This window comes from Filicampus tigris, chromosome 1, assembly GCF_054856515.1.
Source record: "Filicampus tigris isolate MCC_2025a chromosome 1, RoL_Ftig_1.0, whole genome shotgun sequence".
Taxonomy (NCBI): Eukaryota; Metazoa; Chordata; class Actinopteri; order Syngnathiformes; family Syngnathidae; genus Filicampus; species Filicampus tigris.
The window spans coordinates 4267399-4286040 of NC_141217.1; the positions used below are offsets into that span (position 1 = coordinate 4267399).

Sequence of the window (18642 nt, forward strand, 5' to 3'; positions counted from 1 at the left end):
CCGTACAATACTTATCATCCAACCTCGTAGGACCGCCAAAGAATGTAAAGTAAGCTATGTCAAAAGAACAATTTGAATCCAAATTTAGGATTTACAGCTTTGCAGCTCCTGGTGCATGCTGTCATGTGCTCAAATTAGCTCAATACTGTGCCACAGTTAGCTGATCATCCTGACCTATGAAGCTAAAGGCCAGAGTGGCCTGTTGTCATGTTCACTGTCACCACAGGCATGTGAAGTTTTATATGGTAAGTTATTCTAATGTTACCATGCCTGTCCATCATCATTGTGAGGGTGCACTTCTGATCTCCTCAAGAAGTCGTTGCAGGACTTCTATTCCTGGTTCCTTGTCAACACACAAGCAACATAAACTGACCTAACCTGTACCTATTCTGTGGTATTTGGTCTCACAAAACCAATTAGTGGGAAAAACAAAAAACTGTTGTGACAGTGACAAATAGCCAAAGAAACTGTGGCAGAACGCCAGGTCTTAGACTATATATATATATATATATATATATATATATATATATATATATATATATATATATAGATATAGATATATATATATATATATATATATATATATATATATATATATATATATATATATATATATATATATATATATATATATATATATATATATATATATATATATATAGAGAGAGAGAGAGAGAGATATAGAGATATAGAGATATGGATAGTATAGTTACTATATATATATATATTATATATATAATATAAATATATATATAATATATATATATACTATATATATATATATATATATTATATATAAATATATAATATATATATATATATATATAGTTGTATATATATATATAGTTATATATATATACACACACACTATATACAGTATATACATATATACACAGTGGTGCACATAATTTTTTTCATTGGGTACTCACATGAGTACCAGGAGATTGTCTTTGGTACTCACTAGTGGAACAACGGATCAAGTCACGGTTTGAATCTGTCACAGATTTTGAGTAACGTATCGGATTGTTGTTTGGATCAGGAAAAAAAAAAAAGTTAAATAGAACTTAAAAAAAAAAAAAAATCAACTTAAGAACACAACGCAATATAAGGCAGGATACACTCTTATTTTGTAAGTGGTACAGTGTATAAATTCCAAGGTATCCTGCCAGCCATTTTGAGCTGAATGTTTTCTTTGAATTGTTTATTGAGCAAAAGTGTTTTTATAAAATAAATGAAGACGAAGACGACGTTTGATTTTTATTTTATTTATTTTTTTCATAATGAAAAGGAAGTGCAATTTAAGGCACCTTCCTTTCAACATAGGCAGTGCATTACAAACTAATCTCATCAATATTGAAAAAGTTAAAACAAAAAAAGAAAGTACTGTAAGCCAAGGAACAGCTGTTGAACTACCAGCTAATGATAACAGCTGCTAGCCACTAACGGCAGAGACTTGTACCGTATTATACAATGACAGCGTAATTAACCAGCGGATTGTTCATGTCCTAAATTAGTGACTGAATATGATTTCGGGACAGCATTGCGTTAGCATTGGTGACAAGCGTTAAAAATGCCGTTAACGTCGATAACAGAGTCAAGTTAGCCGTTACGGCACCATGTGGGCCAATTTCAAAGTAAAAGTCCACTAAGGCATTCGCATCAATGACTCAATGTACTATTTGGTAACCTTTATTTTGAAGCTAGCCTTTGCAGAGGCGGTGTGTTCATCGAGTATGTTTGTGAAACGCTCTCATACATGTGGCTTGAGGTTTTTCAACTAGGGGTAGGCGATACTCAGAATTTTGGTATCGATCCGATACCAAGTAAATACAGGGTAGTATCGGCCGATACCGTTACGATACCGATACTTTTTGCTTCAGTTAGTTTATTATAATTATGATAAACACAGCACAAAGATTTTAGGCAATACATTTATTTTATTTTGTATTAAATGATTGAACTGCCATGCAAACCTTTAACAGTAGAAAAAAATAAAATACTTCTACTACAACTATTTCAGAACAAAAGTCAAGAAAGTCAAACGAAAAAAAGCAGCAATGTAACAAAAATACAAATATAACAATGTAAACGTGACAACTATATACCTTCCATTGCACAATATTTGGAAAATAAAGTCAAAAAGTGCAAATAGTGTAAACAATACAATGTAAAAATATTTAACAGTATAAAAAAAAATACTTCTACTTAAACAACTGTTTCAGAACAAAAGTCAAAGGAGTCAAACCAAAAAAAAGCAGCAATGTAACTAAACTCTGCCAGAGTACATTGTCTCTGTGTCCGCGGGGGTGTTCTGGCTTGGGGGGCTCCCCCCTCCTCCTCCTCCCTCAACTTCTTCGCTTGCTCTCTGTAGGGTGAGCTATTTTCATATGTTTGTGTAAATTTGTTGTGTTACCACAGTAGCGGAGCACTTTATTACACAAATCACACTTGGCGCTGTCCTTTTTTGTTGTAAAAAAAAGTCCATACTACCCTCCGCTTCTTGTTTGGCTCTGCCATTGCTTTAGGTTCCAGCTGCTCTTTCACTCTCTCGTCGCCCTCTCTGCCAGGGAGGGGCTAAAAGTGTGCCTGAGTCACTCACTCAGGCAGAGACTCAGAGGCCCTGTCTAAACGTAACCGGGGTTTTATTTTTTTTTTATTTTATGCTTTAAACATTGATTATTAATAACTCTGAATCAATGCAGAATCGTTTTTAATAAAACGAACGCTGCATCGAAAAACGATTATCGTTCCCACCCCTAATATATATACCGCATTTTCCGGACTAAGTCGCTCCGGAGTACAAGTCGCACCAGCCATAAAATGAATAATAAAGAGGGGAAAAAAGCATATATAAGTCGCACTGGAGTATAAGTCGCATTTTGGGAGGAAATTGTGCGCTTATTACGCATCATTTCCACTGAGCTACGATGCTGTATGTAGCATACAAGAAAGTTATGGTAAGATAACTTTAAACTCACCAAAATGGTTGTAGATCGCTTAAATAAGTCTTTTATTTATCCACGACCATGTAGAATGTTTCCAAGTCTCCAAAAGTATGTATGTATTCGGTCGTAATTATGTCTTCGTCTCCTTTGTGCTCCCCCTTACGTGTGTGGCTGCATGATGCAATACCCCAGCCAGAGGCAGGCAAGTGCCTGTTTGTGGTTCATTCTTGTTCAACCATCGCCTTGTAGATCGATTAAATAAGTCTTTTATTTATCCCCGACCGTGTAGAATGTTTCCAAGTCTCCAAAAGTATTTATGTATTCGGTCGTAATTATGTCTTCGTCTCCTTTGTGCTCCTCCTTACGTGTGTGGCTGCATGATGCAATACCCCAGCCAGAGGCAGGCAACTGCCTGTTTGTGGTTCATTCTTGTTCAACCATCGCCTTGTAGATCGATTATATAAGTCTTTTATTTCTCCCCGACCATGGAGAATGTTTCCAAGTCTCCAAAAGTATTTATGTATTCGGCCGTAATTATGTCTTCGTCTCGTCTGTGCTCGGCTTCTTACGTGTGTGGCTGCATGATGCAATACCCCAGCCAGAGGCAGGCAACTGCCTGTTTGTGGTTCATTCTTGCTCAACATCGTCTGTAAGTAACTTAGACAATTGTGTGTGATGAGTATGCAACATTTATATAGGAGCTGAATTGTGGATGATTGTACTGTGTTGTTAACTGAACATACTAATCGCTATCGCTAATGCTAATTGCGGTTGCTAATCGTTAGCATGTCTGTCTGTTTGTGGTTCATTCTTGTTCAACCATCGCCTGAAACTAACTTAGACAATTGTGTGTAATGACATTTATATACGACCGGAATTGTGGATGATTGTAGGGTGTTGACTGAACATACTAATCGCTATCGCTAATCATTAGCATAGGCTCATCTTGTTCATGTCTATGAAAATACTTGTGTATGCAATGCATAGCTTGATAGTATTTTCTGTTTCTTGTGCAGTTTCACAATATAAACAGGCAACTTCGCTGCACACCTAGAGTCTGTGGAGTTCGTGAATGTTTAGCAGTTTGGATAAGCTGGCTTCCTCGACTAGCCAGGCCTGTTAGTTTAACAAAACATTAGACTTTAACCGTTTAAATTATTCATGCATTTTAGGATGTATCTTATGTTTCTTTATGTGGGTTACAATAACATGTGAAATGATATAGAAGTAATTGTCATGGCTTGTTAGTGCTGACTTGTATTTATGATGTTTTGTCTCCCTTTAGCTAAAGCGCCTGCAAGGGAGGCAAAACATAAGTCACAAGTCAGCACTAACCATCCATGACAGTAATGTGTTAATAATTTCACACATAAATCACTCCTGAGTTTAAGTCACACCCCCGGCCAAACTATGGAAAAAACTGCAACTTATAGTCCGGAAAATACGGTACCTTAAAATCGATCTTGAAACACACGGGTAGCCAATGCAGTGATTTTAAAACTCGGGTAATGTGCTCCCGCCCTCTGGTTCTCGTCAGCACCCGAGCGGCTGAATTCTGGAGTAGTTATAAAGAAGAAATACTCTTTTGGGGGAGGCCAGAGAGCAGGGCATTACAATAATCTAAACGACAAGAAATAAAAGCAGGCATCAGCACTTCCGAGTTAGCCTGAGAGAGAAATGGGCGGACCATGACGATATTCTTAAGGTGATAGAAAACTATCTTGCTTACATTTTTAATATGAGGAATAAAACTGAGCTCCGAATCAAAGATGACGCCCAGGTTCTTCACACATTCTGAGGGTTTAAAATTGTGTTAATGCACAATGGCTGCCACATCGTGACACCTCAGATCACACATCCCCCTGGTGTATTGCAAAAACATAATGATGCTCCCTCCAGTACCATTAACGTTAGAGACAGCTTGAGTTACATAGAAGGACCATAATGACGCTCCCAGCATTTCCAATTTTACTCCAAGCAGTTTACTACTTTGGCAATTTATAAGTGCATAGCAAGATAACACGTTTGTTTATACAAGGAAACCATACTTTAATTTATACATTTGCACTTTAATTTTTTTTTTTTAAATAATTAATTTAATAAATTTTGGTGGGTCCAAAACAAACTTAAATTATTATAGCGTTTCAAAGAATTTTGTCTTCATATGTTTCACATGTTTAAACCTATTCTTGTTTTGTAGCAAAAAATAAATAATCGTTTGAATAATCGTGATTTCAATTATTACTATATGATTAATATTTTTTTTCATAATCCAGCAGCCCTACTCTGAAGTCTAACACTCTTTATTTATATTCAGTGTTCTATCTCTGTTTAAGTTTTGGGATTGTTTGTTATTGCACAATATATTCTCAGATGTTGTCACCATGAGTATTTCAAAGAAAGACACGCAGAGAGGCTGTGACCACGTATATTGGTGTGTCCTGAACGGTAGCGATATTGAGTTTTTTGAGGTGGTCACAAAAATATATTAAGTGAGAGAGAGAAATAGAAACATCCTCCCGGTATGTGAATGTGTTTTCATTTGAAACAAAAGCCTATTTACTGCTCCCTGGAGGGTGAGGTGCCCTGGTTTGTTTCACTTTGTCGCAGCATCGTAATCTAACTTGGACACTTTCACTTGTAGTTTTTAGGTTTGTGGGGTGTTTCAAACTTGCATTAAGCAAATACTTGATTGGCTAAATCACATTCTATAGAATGATGACAGCCATTGGGTCTATTGTCATTCTGCCTGACAGGTTCACATTTATTAATAGCTATTGTAGAAACGTGTGTTCTTTTTTTTACTATTTTATTGGCAGAGAATAAAGTGAGGTCATTATTTTGCAATTATTTTTAAATGTCAAAAATATCTAAATTGCCTGAATTTTCACACAATTTTTACATTAAATCAAAAGTAAGAAATTGCAAAACGGGTCGCAAGTGTGAATTTGATTTTAATACAGTGGTACCTTGACCTTCATTTTATGAAAAACAATTCATTTCTTTACATTCTATTTTTGTTACATTATAATTTCACACAATATAGTACTTTTTTTTTTTTTTTTTTAATTAAAACGCATTGCAATTTTGTCTCGTTTTGTGTTAGATTTCAAAACAAAATAAGTCACTATTCGGTTTTTCATTTTTTTGATTGCCAATCAAAAATGGAAACAACGATCATCATTGTTTGCACGTAATTGATTATTTCCCCCGCCTGCCATTCTACTTGCATGATTTTCCCCTAAGGGACATTTAGTGTACTTGAACGTATAGTTTCTGCTTTAAGAGCCCTGGTCCTTGTTTAAAAAGATGAGTTTGCAGCATTCCTCCGTGTAATCCTCTTGCAATGGACCACACCCTTGGCTCGGGGAACGTGTGTGTGTGCAGTGCAGTATGATCCAGTGGTCCCCTGAGGTCATTTGTACAGACACGGTGAGGTACTCACCATGGCTGGATGAGATCACTACCTTGTCCATTGCTTGATTGCTCCTCATATTCGGACACAAGCCCCGTTGGCTCATTTCAACAAGCATCCAGACGTAGGAGATAAGTGTGGAGAAGCAGGAAGTTGACCAATACGCCCTTTCAATTGCAATGTACAGTATGAATACAGACTGGAAAGCATGGTAGAGGGAGTTTAGCTAGGGCAGAGCCACTTTTCCCCCACCTTTCTTTTTCTCAATCGTCTTTCAACGATTAGACTTCCAAGGATTCATTCAGGGCTCAACGCTGACTCAAACTGTATATTGCCCATTGCCCAATCAACCATTTTAGCTGCTAGTGAGTGCTCCAGTGATGTTCTGTGATAGTACTTCAGGAAGTTAAAACATACCGGTGCAGTGCTTAAAAAATGTATTAGACCACCTGCTGTGACGCTCTCAATAATTGATCAAGCATACTATAGCATAATTGATTGCTTACCATCAATATCTTTTCCATAAGTCTTTCACCTCAGCAAACAAAGTTATTTAGATTGGTACCCATTACAAAAAAACTAAAAAGATCAATTTTACTGACTAATCCAGAGTGCAGAATTACCTATGTCGTTACAATATCCCTTTTTAGAGTGGACATGTTGTTCAGTTTATACTTGGTAAAATATTAGGCAAAGATTCATCAAATTGTCAGGCCATCAATTTCTAAACCAAGTTAAACATTTATAGAAAAGCATCTACAGGAACAAGGGCAACTGTCAACAGTGAAAGTGTGATTTACAGTTCCTCCATTTCCAAGGACTGAAAAGTACTGTATTTGTAACAAAGCTAAATAATTATATTGTAAATTGTTCATTCTTAGCTGAAAATCCTTCGCAGTCAATAACTGCTTGAAAATGATGTTTCCTCCCTGAGGTGCTTTACCAAGCGTTCATTGCACCTATACTTGCCGCTTGTCTGTGGGTCTTGCTGCCTTCACTCTTTATTTCAGCAACTGATAAACAGGTTCCATCGAGTTGAGATCAGGCATCAATCAATCGGTCAATCAATCTATCAAACAGTCAATCAGTTACTACACTAGTAATAGCCTTTAATTTGTTATCATTACCTACTCACCACTAACATCCTCATCCTCATCTTTGAATCAAAATTTAGGGCTGTTTGACCCTAAAAAGGGTCTTAAATACCGTACTCAAATACACATACAGTATTTGTTTTATTTTTCTGTGTCTCTGTGCCCCATTTGTAATGGAGTTGAGCCCCTTGCCTGCATTGTTGTTGTTGTTTTTTTTTTTTAATTCTGGGCCTTAAGATTGAGGGTGAAGTCATTTTTGCTGGCTAAAGACTTCGTTCCAGTATTGGTACCGTTACAGGGTGTGACACTACTTGCCTCCCTGGCCCAAACTCTTGACCCCAAACACAGAAATTCTATGTCACCATTCTTGATTTTGATAAGAAGGAATATACTGTAAATCGCCTCTTTAGCTGTTTATGTGTTGGATAGAATCAGCACAGAAATCTGCCCATCTGCTGTACCAGTGTCTCACCTGGTCTCAGTCCACCCACTGCCTCTGAGTCATCCTCTTTTTCCTTCACTCTGCAACCCACAGTACTGACTAAGCACTTGTTTGTTCTGTATGTAAAACATTATTAGTTTAAATTTGCTATGAGAACTGGATACCATCCACAGCACACTTGCCGAGTTGAAGGCAGCTACACAGAAAGACTTCCTGCTACTATGTTGTTATTGTTGCATACACCTTAGGAGATCGGTGGGGAGCTGGGCAGGAGGTTCAATGCATGTTTGAACTTTAGTACTGCTTTGGATTAATTAATGATGTTTTGTCTCGTCGTCATGATAGACAGACTCGGGTTGTCCTAATCTAATTTCTGCATCTCAGTCTGCCATTTATTTGTCTGCTTTTCTCACATCTATTTGCTGCTGGTAACTTCAATACCACACATGAAAAACCAACAGCTCTTGTCATACATCTTTTAGAAAGGTCAGAGATGTTGTTCCGATGCCACTTGGCCTCGATACCGCTTCCAACACCCAGCTATGCAGTATCGGTACCGCATTTTTTTCTTGTAATTCTAAAGAACTGCATACTCACTTGGATGGTCATGTCTTGGTCAGACTTAAAAACCTTTGTGAAACAGGAGAACTTTATTGCCTACCTGGTATGGGTGACAATAAGTGGATAAACTCTTCTGAAACCTGAGCGTTTTGGCTCCCAAAGGCCAAAATAGTGCAATGATCATGTAATTTACATGTGTAACAGTAGTGCAACAAGAAGTAAAATTAAATTAAAATAAGAAATAATATACATAAGGTATGTTTGAGGTATCTTTGAGAGAGATTGTGTCATTAAGGCATAGCTGACGTAAGAACATCATACAAAAGCTATAGGACATTATTTCAACATGTAAAGCTCTGTCAAGGCGGATGTTACTTCCTCTAAGTGCTGCCAGAATTTGTTAAAATAAAAGTTTGTTTTGAGTATTAGTGACCCATCGAAACAACTTCCGCTCCCAAATCCACTTCCAAAACCAAAAAACAGCAGTAGAAAAATCGAATAACTTCAACTCCAAAATCCAAAATTGAGCAGGGTTTGTTGTTGTGTTCCATTTCCCTTGTTCGTGCTAGCTGCCGCTGCCGCAGACTCTTGTTTTATCGGGTTTGACGTATTGAACCTGGCCACTTTAGTTCCACCTCTTACAGCTTTTAAGATAAGAATGCCTTTATTGATCCCACAGTGGGGAAATTTTCGTTGTTACAGTAGCAAAGATATAGGTCACACAGGGGCGGCGGCATAATGTGGCCATTAATGTATAACATTGACGGCAAACATTTAGAATCAAACCTATGTAGATATACGCAGTAACATGTGTATATACACATGTGTATACACACCAACCTACATCTACATAAAAAATATGAGGAACACTCATTTCGGCCTGTACATAGTACAGAGGAAAAAATACTCTAAGTGACAGTGCTGCAGTGCTGTAGTGAAATGTAAGGAACAGCATTGGATAAAAATAAAACTAGACTAACAGTAGTGGGGAATGTTGAGTATTGCACGGTATTACAGTAGTGGGGAATATTGGGTATTGCACGATACGAGCTCAGGTGCAGGACTGCACAATTGCACTAATGACCGCCAGTTTGTAGAGACTACACAATGTTCTTGTTAAAGAGTCTGACAGCAGCAGGCAAGAAGGAACGGCGGAATCTCTCCTTTGCACAGCGAGGGTGTAACAGTCTGTCACTGAAGGTGCTATGGAGTGCTGTTAGGGTGCCCTGGAGGGGGTGGTCCGGGTTGCCCAGCATTGATGACAGCTTGGCCAACATCCTCCTGTCCCCCACCGAGTCCACAGAGTCCAGGGAGCAGCCCAGGACAGAGCCGGCCCTCTTGACCAGTTTGCCCAGCCGCTTCTTGTCCCGGGCCGAGACGCCGCCTGCCCAGGTGACCGCTCCCTGGAAGATGACCGATGCAACCACCGAGTCATAAAAGTTCCTGAGGAGTGTCCCCTGAACCCCAAAAGACCTCAGTCTCCTGAGTAGGAAGAGTCTGCTCTGACTCTTCCTATAGAGGGCGTCTGTGTTGTCGCACCAGTCCAGTTTATTGTTCAGATGAACACCCAGGTACTTGTAAGTTGAGACTCTCTCAACATCTGTTCCCCGGATATTCACTGGTGCAGGTGAAGAGTGCTGGCGCCTACCGAAATCCACCACCATTTCTTTGGATTTCCCCGCATTGATCAGGAGGCGGTTCTGCTGGCACCAGTCCACAAAACCCTGAGTAAGTTCTCTGTACTCCCGATCATCTCCGCCTGTGATGAGGCCGACAATCGCAGAGTCGTCAGAGAACTTCTGCAGGTGACAGGTAGGGGTGTTGTAGTTGAAGTCCGAGGTGTAGAGGGTGAACAGGAAGGGAGCCAAGACAGTTCCCTGTGGGGCCCCCGTGCTGCAGAGGAGCACGTCAGACACACAGTCCTGTGTTCTCACATACTGTGGCCGGTTTGTGAGGTAGTCCTGGATCCATGTGGTGAGGTGGTGCGCCACCCCCGCCCGCTCCAGCTTGTCTCCCAGTAGGGTGGGCTGGATGGTGTTGAAAGCACTGGAGAAATCAAAGAACATGATCCTCACAGTGCTCCCCGCCTTCTCCAGGTGGGAGAGTGAAGTGTGGAGGAGGTAGATGATGGCATCATCCACACTGATGCCAGGCTGGTATGCGAACTGGAGTGGGTCCATTGAGGAGCTCACCAGGGGGCGCAGGTGGACAAGGACCAGTCTCTCCAGGGTCTTCATCAGGTGAGACGTCAGCGCCACTGGTCTGAAGCTGTTGAGCTCCTTCGGGTGGGGGGTCTTTGGCACCGGAACCAGGCAGGATGTTTTCCATAGCTGGGGGACCCTGCCCAGCTTCAGGCTCAGGTTGAACATGTGCTGGACAATTCCACACAGCTGGTCTGCGCAGGATTTGAGGAGCTGGGGGCTGATGCCATCTGGACCCGCTGCCTTCCTCGCCTTCATCTTCTTCAGCTGGTTCCTCACCTGAGATGTTGTGAAGGCCAAGGCTGGACAGGAAGGAGTGGTGGCTATCTGGTGTAGCTGGGAGCTGGAGTCTGTGGAGAAAAGAGGGGAGGGGGTGACACGCCCAGCAGGAGGAGTAGGTGGAGACTGCAACAGGAGAGACTGAGTGGAGGCAGGCATCTGATCGAACCTATTGAAAAAGAGATTCAGCTCATTTGCCCACTGCAGGTCCCCCTCAGTCCGGGTCTTGGGTTGTCCGTGGCCTGAGATGGTCTTCAGGCCCCTCCAGACTCCCCTGGCGTTATTCTGCAGCAGCTGCTCCTCCATCCTCTTCCTGTAGGACCTTTTCCCCTCTCTGATCCTCCTCCTCAGCTGGCGCTGCACAGTCCTCCGCTCCTCTATGTTGCCTGACGCAAAAGCCCTCCTCTTCTCCTTCAGGAGAGCTTTTATGTCTGGTGTGATCCAGGGTTTGTTGTTGGAGAAACACCTTACTGTCCTGGTGGGTATGGTGTTCTCCATGCAGAAATTTATATAGTCTGTAACAGTGTCCGTTAGACTACTAATGTCTTCCCCATGAGCATCGCTGAATACTTCCCACACAGTTGTGCTGAAGCAGTCCTTTAAGGCCTCCTCGGCCTCTCCAGACCATCTCTGAACCGTGCGGGTCACAGCTGGCTGCCTGCGGACCAGAGGTTTGTACACAGACTGGAGAGCCACCAGGTTGTGATCAGCTTTGCCCAGCGGGGGGAGGGGCAGTGATGTGTATGCCTCCTTGGTGTTGGCATAGAAAAGGTCCAGTGTTTTATTGTCTCTGGTGTGGCAGGTGACATACTGTGTGAATGAAGGCAGAGAGGAGGAAGGGGAGGCATGATTGAAGTCACCAGAGATGAGTACCAGGGCATTTGGGTGCTGTGTTTGTAGCCTGCTCACTGCTGCAGTCAAGACATCACAGGCTGTGTCGCAGCTGGCAGCTGGTGGGACGTAGACGGTCACCGCGATCACGTGACTAAACTCTCGCGGGATGTAGAATGGCCTCATGCCAACAGCTAGCAGCTCAATATCCCTGCTGCAAAGCTGCTCCTTAATCGTGATGTGCCCAGGATTACACCATCTATCGTTCACAAACACAGCCAGCCCTCCTCCTTTCCTCTTTCCACTCTCCAGCGTCCTGTCCGCGCGTATGATTTGGAAGCCGTCCAATTCTACGACCGCGTTCGGCGTTAGCGTTGTTAGCCACGACTCCGTGAATAGCATCAGGCTAGCCTCCCGGAAGTCCCTCTCGTGCCGGGTAAGCGCCGCTAGCTCGTCCATCTTGTTGGGGAGCGATCTAACATTCCCCATGATAACAGACGGGAGGACGGGATGGTATCGTCTCCTCCTTTCCCGGCGTTTAACCCCCGCACGAGATCCCCGTCTCTTCCTCCTCAGCTCACGGGGGATATCGGGTCTCGCCCCGGGAGCCGGCGCATGGTTAGCACGGAGTGCTAACAGCTGATTCCGGCTGTAAACAATGGGGGCTCGGCTCCGAGCCAAGTCGCCGGACACGATCGCGCAAAAAATAGCAATCAGCAGCAGCAAGAATACCGCAGTTTGGGTGTCCATTGCTACGCAAGTTACGACTATCAATTATACGAAAAAGGTATGAGGTAGAGTAATATTAAAGAACAAAACACACGAAAAGGCTCACCGATGAGCCGGAGCTACTGTAGCGGGCTGCCACTCGCGCGGCGCCGGAAGTCGAATCTTTTTGTACCGCAAATTTTGCACTTAGCTGTTCTACTCGCTGGAGTTTCTATGTTGAAGTAGTTCCATATCGCTGACATTATATCTCCTGTACCCCACTGTTTTTTTTTTTCTCTCAACATGAAAAAGCAGCCCCGCCATTGGTTAAGAACGTCCGCTCTGGGCCAATAGCGACGGCTAATACTGAACAGACACAACACACCAGTGTCGTGAGTGAGCAAGATGCAAGGCGCTGCATTCAATGTTAATTGAGCAGGGTTTATTGTTGTGGTCAATTCCCCTTGTTCATGCTCGCTGCCGCCGCCGCAAACTCTTGGTGCTCGTTTACATGTTTCGTTCTCAAACGTTGTATCAGGTTTAACGTATTGAACCTGGCCACTTTAGTTCCGCCTCTTGCAACCTTCACTCTAGCTGGAGTTTCTATGTTGAAGTAGTTCCATATCGCCAACATTATATCTCCTGTACCCCATTGTTCCCCCCCAACATTAAAAAGCAGCCCTGCCATTGGTTAATAGCATCTGTTCTGGGCCAATAGCGATGGCTATTACTGAACAGTCACCACACACCAGTGTCGTGAGGGAGCAAGATACAAGGCGCTGCATTCAACGTTCTTTACTAGTACAGCATCGGGAAATGGCATCGGCACGTTATTTGTAAGTACTAGCAGATACCGATACCAGTGTTTTAATGTGGTATTGTAAGTATCGGTATCGAACAACACTAACCAGTAGACCAGCTTGTTACTTCCTGTCAATGCGCACTGGCATGTGGCTTTTTCTGCACGGACCATATTTAATGTCATCATTAATCTTTTCTCTGAAAATATATTGACAGTGCCCCAAAGACTTGTTTTGTGTCTCCTTTCAGTGTAAAAATTGACAAATTTGCAAAGATACAAGATTCCCCGCCCTAGTGTGCACATGCACACACAGTATTGGGTAGTTACAAACAAGACAACAGACAGACAAATGTCCCGCAGGGGCCGTCACTTATAATGAGACAGATTTCCTCTTAATTGGCTCCATCTAATGAGGCAACAAAAGCAATCTTTTGGGGCCTGCTACTAGAATAGGTTCTAATCCAGGCTGTAGTGAACCCAGCCTAGCATGACATCACAGTCCCATGTGAAAATGTGCCAGAAATAATACGAACAATAAATATTGTTTGTAAAGCACATTTCATTCACAAATCTCCTCATGCTACGGAGTAGCAAAGATAAAAACAGAGACGAAAATGCATTGCTAGCAAAATTATTGTTAATTTTCTTTTTTTTTTTCAGAACACTGTACCCCCACTTGACTGAAAGTGTGAGGTGCAGCACAACATTGGCAGCAGTTCTGGTTAAAATGAACTTTCTCCCTGCCAACTAATCTCAAAGAGTTATCTGGAGACGCTCCACAAACAAAAACGAGAATATTGGGTGCAAAAAGTGTTGCCGCTCTAATTTGGGTCCTGTATATTTGATAGATCTTGTGTGAATGGAGCATTGTATGTATTTCTTATTTATTTGTTTATAGTAACTTCAAAGGGACTGTAACGTGATCATTCCCTTCAGCTGCAGCATCACTCCACTGCAGGGGCGGAGCCATGGGTGGGCCTGGGTGTGCACAGATTGACAGACTGCCCACCCAGTGAGATGCATGAAAAAATATATACGTTGAAATTTTTTGGAAATGATTTTTGAATGTGTGTTTCCTGGTGATCAACTCTAAATTGCCCCTAGGTGTGATTGTGAGTGCGAATGTTTGTTTGTCTATGTATGCCCTGCGATTGGCTGGCAACTAGTTTACCCCACCTGCTGCCCGATGACAGCTGGGATAGGCTTCAGCACGCCCGCGACCCTTGTGACGATAAGCGGTTAGGATAATGGATGGATGGATGGATGGATGTTTCGTTGTGCTTTTTGTTTTATTGAGTATTAAGAATGGCATAATTGTGGTTGTCTAAGGAAGATCTGAACTTCACACTATTCAGTTTGTCATTTTATTTGAATATACGATGTGTCGGGACAGGAGTATTGTGCTCGTGAGGGGAATATTCAGGCCTGCCCTGATTTTTCCAGGCCCACCCATTAGCCACGTTCTAACTCCGCCCCTGCTCCACTGTGTACTTAACTCATGATTCATATTCAAACATACAATCACTAAACATTGACCATAACTAATGCAACTACCACAATTTGTGTCTTCCTTCAATTTCAGTACCACTTATACTGGCCATGCTGCGTATACAAATGAACATTATTTGTTAAATAGCTTTCCTCTCTTTTGCTTTCCTTTGTGAAACCGGAAAAAAAGGTTGTGACACGGCTGAATAGTGAGATCAATATGTTGATTTGCATGCAGTGGTATTCAAATAAAACCCAGCCTGTAGCTCAAAGGCTGTTTGAGTCACTGGACCCTGGTTCATTGATCGTGTCTCTTTCACTAAAGGGCACTTTAGGGCTATCATTATACAGGACTTATTGAAATACCCCAAAATGTTAACCCTATGTTAACCAGAACTGCAACTGTTCACATCCATGACAATCACATCCATCCGTCCATTTTCTTTACAGCTTGTCCTCATTAGGTACCCATCCCAGGTGACTTTGGGCTAGAGGCTGCCAGTCAGTCACTGATCACCTATAAACAAACCACCATTCTGACATTACAGTATTTCACCATACAGTTTTATAACAATTTTTTTGTCTCTGTTTGTCTTCACTAATTAGTAGGTAGGAGAAATCACACGGTACTGCTTCAAAGTGTGTCATGCCTTCCGTTTTGAGTTATCAAATATGGCTGATAAAGGGCTACTTCAGTGCGCTTGCTACTTAGGCCATCAGTGGCTTCACTTGATGCAGGCTGTTTTCTTCAACTACATGTACACCTCGGAGTACCTTCAACCCACAGGAGAGCATCCTTGGGGAGCTATCACAGCCGTCAAATAAGATGATCAAGGCGAGGCTCTGTTTCCCTTTGGGCATAAAAAATGAATGGCAATCAACAACATCTGCAAATTTGTATTTTGGAGTCCCCAGCAGACTCTGATGGTTAAGTAAAAAAAAAATACAATACATATGCATACACACAAAACAGTACGTAAACATATAACATGCATAATATAAACATATAAACTCAAAATTTGACAAAATACACTGTAAAACCCAATTACGTAGTTATCATTACTTAAAAAGCATGCAAACCAGTTGCACTTAAAAAAAAAACTAAAGAAGAAACTACTTCATTTTAGTGCAACTTCCTTTGTAGAGTACACTTGAGCAACCAAAACAAGTAGTGTGCTTGATAACTTACTTCAGAATACTCTTGATTTAGTAAAGACTACTCAGAATTACTATTTTAATCTACTGAATGGTTGCATGTTAAATTTAGTCTGTTCTGTTCACACAACATACTTATCTAAGTTTCACTAACTTATATTACTTCACTTGACTAAGATATGTTTACTTGCAAAAACAATCTGCAAACACAACTGTACAAATAATACAGTAAAGAGGTTTAAAACTATAATAACAGTTTATAGACCACAAGAACCAACATGCTGACAAGTGCACTGTGCGCTTCAATATTCCAAAAGAATAATACTCAAACATATTTCAAAAGGATGTATTAAGTATCCCCCCCCCAAAAAAAATGTACTTCTAATTATAACTTTTTTGTTGTTAAATACAATGTCATCATGTGCAATGTAGCTTAATCCAGTGAGTGCAAAAAATTGAGCGGGTGATGACTGAGAATGGGTGCAGGTGGAGCTGATTTGGAACGAGTTGCTCATCCTCGCTGACAACAGTCAGCACCCCGACAGATAATTCTGCCCAAGTCTCATCAGTGTCACAATCCTGTGATGAAACCAAACAAAAACATAACATTCCAAAAGCAATTATCGTAAATTCCAGTCTTGTGCATTGAATAATAATATTAGTAGTAATAATAATAATAAAAATCTACATGGCCAAATCTATCCATATATGCTCAGTGCAAAAGCAGTACATGAAAATGCCATGCTGGCCAATGCTTTTAAGTGAGGTGCAAACAAGGAAGGGAATAAATCGTTGCTGTCCCGTGAAAAACACTTAATTTTCACTTTAATGCGATGTCTGTAACGCGGAAACATGATCCATGTAAAAATAAGAAAATGACAAAAAAATGGAGGTAAGTGTTTTTCACAGGACAGCGACGAAATATTATTTGGTGGCCTAAATTGGCATCGTACAAAAAATGTCAACAAACACGACCGGCAGGACAGAAGGAAAAACAGAAAGTGCTCAGACTTAAAAGGAGATGATTATACAATTGCGATGGTGCGACCCATCGGGCCTTAATTGCTGCTCCATAGTTATGGATAGCAGTCGCAGGTGTGCGCTCAGACAGAGGGACACAACTCTGAATACAAATGTTGCTGCACTGAAAAAAGTAGCCTATAAAATTTTTGTAATTTGTATACATTTGTTGCGCCTATGGTTAAAATGTGATAAACTTGCGTATGTATATTACAGTTAAATCTACAAAAAAAGAAAAGAAAAAAGTGACTGCTGCTTTGTTGGTGGCTGGGTGGTGTTAGCTCAGCAATCAGCGCAATTTGGTTCCCAGCCGGTGAATCGCGCGGTAGTGCGGCTTAGAACCCCAAGCACGACCGAGCAAGTGTAGCTGTGCTGCTGGTGGACTGCGCAGCAACACCATCAGCTACTTAAAAAAAAATTCTATTGGATAGACCCCGTAGCTGACGGCAAAAACAGTGCAAAAACAGAACACCGTCATAAGAACACACGGATCTTCTTCCTTCTCGCCATCCGCTCACTCCATCACTCGCACACCCCTCCCATCCAGCGAGTCACGTGATGCATTCAGGAACCTCAGGACAACTCAACACAACTCAGCAAAACATAAATGTCATCACAACACAGATAACCCAATTGTGACACTATATTTAAATAGTTTTAAGAGGAGACAATTACGTCAGTTATCGGTCAGTGATTTTTATTCATGTGAAACCGTCCGAATTAAGTAAATCCAAAACTGATGACATTTGTGTGACGCATTGACGCAACTTTAGTCATCGATGCCTATGATTAAGATATTGAAGCACTGTTCAGTCTTTCATTGACAATATACAGTAAATGCAAAAGTCATGATAAAAGAACAGAGTGGTTTTGTGTCCTTTGTTTATTCCTCTAGAATTACGAGAAAGGAGAGTTGCTCGAAGGAAGCTTCTCAGCCCCCGCCCCACACACACACACACCGCCATACCACACCGAACAGATTTTGCAATCAAAACACTTCATTTATCCCAGAAGGGCACATTAAAAAGCATGAGCAGCATCTTGATAACAGGGCAGAGAAAACATAAAGAACAAAGTTGCACATGAAGTGCAAAATCTATAAATATAATCCGCACAATGAACGTTTGATTCTGAGTGAAACTGGACCCGTGTCAGAGGCATGATCTTCAATTCACCACCACCTCACCGACCGCATCGCTGAATTTTCTTGTCCCCAAAATGTGCGTATGGATAGGTTAAAGCGTCCGTATATGTGTGCAATTTTTCCCCTCAATTTTTTGGGGAAGAGGGTCACGTACTTAACGCAGCACGCATCTTATCACGCCTGTTTTGTGTGCACGCAGCTTTAATAAGTCCGGCCACTGTGCACTTGCACAAAGTTTTTTTTTTTTTTTTTTTTTTTTTTTGATAGGTCACATACTTTGCGCAGGAAGTTGCATACGCATCTTTCAGGCCCCGTTTTGTGCATACGCAACATTGATAAGTGAGACCCCAGGTGTTGTAGAAGTCACTGGGATCATCACCAAGTAGAACAAGGAGGCCTCGGAGTACAATGGTGTGCATTGCCGTCACATCTGCATTCTAAAAGTGGACGATAAACAAATTCAGCTAAGATAACGCAGCATTCAAAAACTACAACACAAAACAATTATTGACCAAAAAAAAGCAGCACACCAATCTATCACTGTTTGAAGTCACCTT

General features: G+C 41.4%; 1 protein-coding gene across 1 annotated transcript in view; it reads left to right on the top strand.

The window, feature by feature from the left end:
- The window catches only part of LOC147152549 (muscleblind-like protein 2a), a 62597-nt gene that overhangs the window by 7293 nt on the left and 36662 nt on the right, over nt 1-18642 (top strand).